This window comes from Panicum hallii, unplaced genomic scaffold (assembly GCF_002211085.1).
Source record: "Panicum hallii strain FIL2 unplaced genomic scaffold, PHallii_v3.1 scaffold_33, whole genome shotgun sequence".
NCBI lineage: Eukaryota > Viridiplantae > Streptophyta > Magnoliopsida > Poales > Poaceae > Panicum > Panicum hallii.
Window position 1 is genome coordinate 190491 of NW_020356176.1, and position 5796 is coordinate 196286.

Here is a 5796-nt window from a genome sequence, read left to right on the forward strand (position 1 = left end):
GGCCGGTGTTCCGTTGGCCAGGGTGCCTGAGGGTAGTGGAGAAGCATCTAGGTAGCTTCTATGGGTCGGTGCGGTGCTGCTGGTGCCCTTGGCTGGAGTGAAGCGGCTCTGCAACGGCGGGGCGACGGCGAGGCCGAGCGGCGGCAGAACAGAAGCTTCACCGGCGCCGCGGGGGATGGTGCTACGGTGCGGAAAAATGAAATTGGATGGGTTGAGGAGTACCAGCGAGTCACGGTGATGCTCTGGTAACACTGGATTGGGGCTCGGAGGTGGCATGGGTGGCTGACGACAGCGAGCAGTGGTGGCGGCGGAGGTCCGGCAAGGCGCGGGGTCGAGAAAGAGGAACGGCGGTGAAATTGGGGTTGTAGTTGCAGAAGAGAGGATGTATTGGGAGCTCAAGACGTGCTTTAAGTCACTAAAGAGAACACAGCGGGTGAGAGGCAAAGTTAGGGATCGACGGCGTGCGTGGCGACCGCGGCGGAGCTTGGGTAGCGGCGGGGTTAGCATGGCGTGCGCAGAGGACGGCAGCGGGGAGAAATAAGGCGGCGGTTGGCCTGGGAGCGACGCGTGGGGTCTGTAGGGAGCAGGAGGTGGTGCTGATCGGGTTGCAGCGATGGCGAGCGGCGGCGAAGAGCGGCTCGGGCAGACGGCCAGGCGGCATGGCACAGTGGGGAGAGGCCAGCGCGGCTCGAGGAAACGGTGGCGCTGGGCTGAGGCGGCACGTGGCTCGGCTCTGAGCAGCGCGGGGGTGGCGGTGCGCGGCACATGGCCAGCAGGAGCGGCGGCGGCGCGTCGGGCAGAGGAGCAGAGGAGGGAGAGGGAAGGTAGACGAAGGAGGACCGGGTTGTAAATGTCAGAAAGGACAGGGACCCCACAGTAATGTCTTGGTAACTTTCAAACCAGAGCTCAAATGGAAATGGACCCAAAAGCAAAAGTGTAGGGTTTATCTAAATCTACAACTTTGCTTTAAGGTTCATTGGCATAAGAGTTAAGGATTTGGAATTAATATAAAACTTAGCAAAGTTTCTAAACTTTATATAAATCCTATTTAAAAACTACACTGCATCTACATCCTATGTGTAGTTTCACCTATATTTGCGATTTAAACACAAGTTTTTGACTTTTGCCAAAATAACCTTCATGTATTTGGATTCCACTTCCCAATCTCACCCATTTAACAGTAAAGGACCTTTATTAATTTATAACTATATAGACACCCTTTTTCCTTAGCATTTAAATTTTTTTAAACACACTTATACCACATTTTGCATCCAATTTCATATTAAAATCTAGTGTGTGACATTATTAAACCAGTAGAACTTCCACGTAATACCGGTCGTAAACCAGTAGAACGGAGTTGTACTGAAAGTTTGGGAGCAAGGCCCCTTCAGTAATATAGGATACTAGTCGGAAACTAGTAATCTATTACTAGAAGTATGGGAGCGAGGCCCCTTCAGCAAACTTGCACATATTACCAGTCGTAAACTAGTAAAACGGAGTTGTACTAGAAGTATGGGAGCAAGGCCCCTTCAGTAACATAGAATACTAGTCGAAAACTAGTAATCTATTACTGGAAGTATGGGAGCAAGGCCCCTTTAGCAAAATGGAGTTGTACTGGAAGTATGGAAGCGAGGCCCCTTCAATAACATAGGATATTGGAAGTATGGGAGCGAGGCCCCTTCAGTAACATTGGATACTAGTCGGAAACTAGCAATCTGTTACTGGAAGTAAGGGAGCGAAGCCCCTTCAGCAAACTTGCGTGTAATACCAGTCGTAAACTAGTAAAATAGAGTTGTACTGAAAGTTTTGATCTCCAGCCACCGATAGAAGATGTCTTGGTTGGCTAAGGATGGAAACATCGTAAATGCTCAATATTCCAGGCGTTTCGAATCTCCTAGCCATCAGGGTACTGTAAGTGATACGACCCTAGTCCTATAACCCTGTGCATGATGAAAGGCTCCTCCCATCGAGAATTAAGCTTGTGCAGCCCGGTTTCATCCTGAGTTCGTCGAAGAACCATATCTCTAACATTGATAGAGCATCGTTGAATGTTCCGGTCGTGGTAACGACGGACTCCTTGTAAGTAGCGGGCCGACTGGAGCAAGACGTTGCATCTGATTTCCTTAGCTGAGTCAAGCTCGAGATGTCTTGCACTGTTGTGGCAGAACCAACCTGAATTATACCGGCTCAAGTACGTGAGTCCTCTCTTGAGGGCTACCTCGTGCTTCAAACGGTATAATACCTTGGCCTGTCGGGTAACATCCCGATAAACCACCGAACGCAGGATCCAACAAGGTACCTCACACGAAGGTGAGTCCAGAGATATAAATGCCATTATATTTTTACATCACAGGCAGATATATTACAAAAGTACACAAACCATCATCAGTTCCCAGTGAAGGGAGATTATTACAAAACAGGTTTTAGTTTTAAGTCAAAGCAGCGGAGTTTAAAAGCATAAATATTGTACACGTCGTTATTACAGATATCATGCTAGCCCTGGCACGACATCACTCGGCGGAATATGGGTTGGCCGGGGACGGATCCCACTCCACGGACCAACCATCAGGCAGGGGGTAGGGCCACGGTGTAACGAATGCCGGCTCATCAGGGAGATTACCTGAAGTAAATCAACAAAAGCAAGGCTGAGTATACTAATACTCAGCAAGACTTACCCGCTCATGGTATACTTAGCCATGTATCTAGACTTATGCAGGCTTTTCAGGTTTTGGGTAGGGTTTTCAGCTGAAAAGCAACAAAGAGTAGATCCTTATTTTCAACTTTTAGCTTTCAAGTTCTAGTTGATTAACCATTCTAGATAAGCACGTAAAACTACTCAAACATGGTAGAATCTTTAATCAAACATCATCTTTGATAATCACAAAGTTGCTCTTGTTACTCTATGTGGCAAAGGGATCAAGCAGTCTCAACCATCGTGAGAAGCGGACGATTCTGAATCGAATTCAACCTTGCAAGGGTAAACCTAACACACACGCTTGGAACACCAAAGGGTCGTTCTGAAGCAACCGTTTACCTTTCATTCCGACTCGTGGATCAGATCCACCACAAGCGACTGCAGGACCATACGCACTTCCAAAGTGCAGAACGTACGTCTGTAGCGTGACTACAAAACCCGTACTCCTGGTTGCCCAGCAACACGTATTCCTACACGTCGAACCAAGTAACCAAAAGATGCAAATACATGTGGTGGGGGGTATGTCCACTCCTCGGGCCGATTGGTTACTAGTCTTACCGCTTACCATATTTCACGGCATGTGGCTAGTACTTTCAAACGCTTAACCACCGCTACCACACACTGCGGCCTTATCCAGTTCAACAACACAGACGGGGTATCATCTCAAACATGATACTCCACAAAATTCCCGTCCGTCATCCTTATAGTGAATACAGGAAAGTAAACATTACAATCCCTATATCGTGCGAGTGACAGGAAATCACCCGACTTCTACCGGTCCTATAAGCAGAGCAGCTATTCGGACTCAAATTCTAGTGTTCAATACATCGGTTCCTGGAATTATGCAACTAAGGTTTCCAAACAATTCCTAAGAACTTAATGCATAAAGATATATATAAATAGTATAGTTTGCAGTGTAAATAAAGTAGGGGTTATGTTCGGGGCTTGCCTTCGCTGGTGGGGCTGGGGTTAGTCAAATTAATATCTTTCGAACCTTGGTTCGGGGCTTCAGAGAATTCCGCGACGAGGTTCCCGGGGTCTTCAGAACAAACTCCTTCTGGTTCCGGGATTAGCTGGTAATCTCCGTCGGCGAGAGTGGACGAGTCTACATGAGATGCAAAGTTACCAGTTATGGAATGCATATACTTTTATGTTATTTCACAATAAAGTTGCAATCCAAATAAAAGAATAGGACATTTCGACAAATAACCTAACTACCCTGTACTGGGCAGTCATTTATTGAGTATTAATTATTTTATCTAGATACATTAAATGTCTAAATTAACTTTACTAAGTATCTAAGTAATGGCATGGGACAACAGGTGGGGTGATGCCTAATAATTAAATTATTCTAACTATTGTTTGTACTATTTATTTATATGAATTCCATTTCGATATTGAATTATGTACTTACAATAACAAGTACAATTGTTTTGGTTGTTTCCCACCTAACCTTGGGTTAGAATTTTAACAAAAAGACTACATTATTATAGAACAACACCAGCAAATACTTTCATGATTTTAGAGCATTTAAATTTATGATATTAATCATACAAAATTAACTTATACATTAATTATAATTAAACTTATATACTAAGAAATATCACTTAAATGATAGAATAATTATTTTTCTTAAATTCTACATGTTAAAAGAAAACTAACACAACTAGTTTCACAATTTTATCGTTTTTCTATGAATTACTATGCATTTTCTAAGTCTACAAGTGACTAAACTTATCATTTAAATTAGATCATCAAACTTTCAGAAACTGAAGTTTATCCCTTAAGTAAAGTTTTAGATCCTTAACTAAGGATTCAAACAAATTTTAGTTTGCATTTTTATGAATTTTCCTCGAATAGATATAGCATTTCTAAGTTGGCAGCATAATTTACATAAGGGGGTCCTTTGGTACTATTCATCTGAGTCTAAGGGTTTGCATAAAACCCCCTGGGTTTTCAAGTCTTCTAACACGGGGTCCTTGGGCTGGGGATCAAAGTAGAGCAGGAAGAGGGCAGCCGTGTTCCGGCGACGGCGATCACCGGCGGCGAGGTCCAAGGGGAGGAGAGGGCTCAGGGGCTTACGGCGGTTCTGTTGCACCACTTGTCGAGGGCTGGGGTGGTCTGTAAGATGGATCTCGACGAGGACCCGAGGTGGCGGCGGAGGGGTCACCGTCGACGGCGAGGCTCCGGCAGTGAACGTTGGCAGGGAACCTGCGCACGAGAACCAGTACGTCATGGGGAACGTGTAGGTACAATCAATTGGAAGGATACGCGTCAGGTCGGAGGCAATCGACGAGGACAGTGGCGGCGGCGGCGAGGATGAATACCGGCGATCGTCGGGGAGGCGATGCAAGGCACTAGAGATGCCACGAAGTGGCCGTTGAGCTCCGTGGTGGTGATGTGGTGTTGGCTAAGGGGTTATGAGGGTGTGGGGAGGCTCGAGTCGCGCTGCCCACGGTGAGACCGAAGGCGGTGGCCGGGGAGAAACGGCGTGGCAGCGCTCCGGTGTCCGAGCGAGGAAAAGGAATGGCCGGGGAGCTGCGCAAGGATGATGTGTAGCTGAAACTGGGGTCAGTTCAGGTGGAGCAGCTGTGGAGGGGTGGGGCGACGGTGAGCTCGAGCTCGCCGGCGTTCGGGTGGAAGAGGTGGCGGCGTTCTGAGGCATCGGAGTGGAGAAAGAAAAGAAGAATGCGACCAATAGCTCCACGGGATAGTTGTAGTGCTCAAGCGCGTGCAAACATGAGGATCGGGCGCTCGGTTTGGAGCTTGCCACGGCGACGGCTCGGTGGCAGCCGAGCGGCGGTGGCGCGCGCGTGGCGAGCGCACGAGACGCCAGGGAGGGAGAGGAGCAGAGGTGGGGGAGGCAGGGGGCGACGCGTGGGCACGTGCAGAAGCTGGAGGTGGAGCTCGGGGTCCTGCGCCGGCGGTGAGCGGCGGTGGCAGAGCGGAGCAGAGGGGGAAGCGGGGATGATAGAGGAAGAAGAAGCAGGCAGTGTCAGAAGGGCTTGTTTGTAATTTTCAAAAAGTGCAGGGACCTCTCAGTAAACTAAGATTTCTCACTGCTACAAAGGTCAAATGAGAAAATGCTCAACATGAAAGTT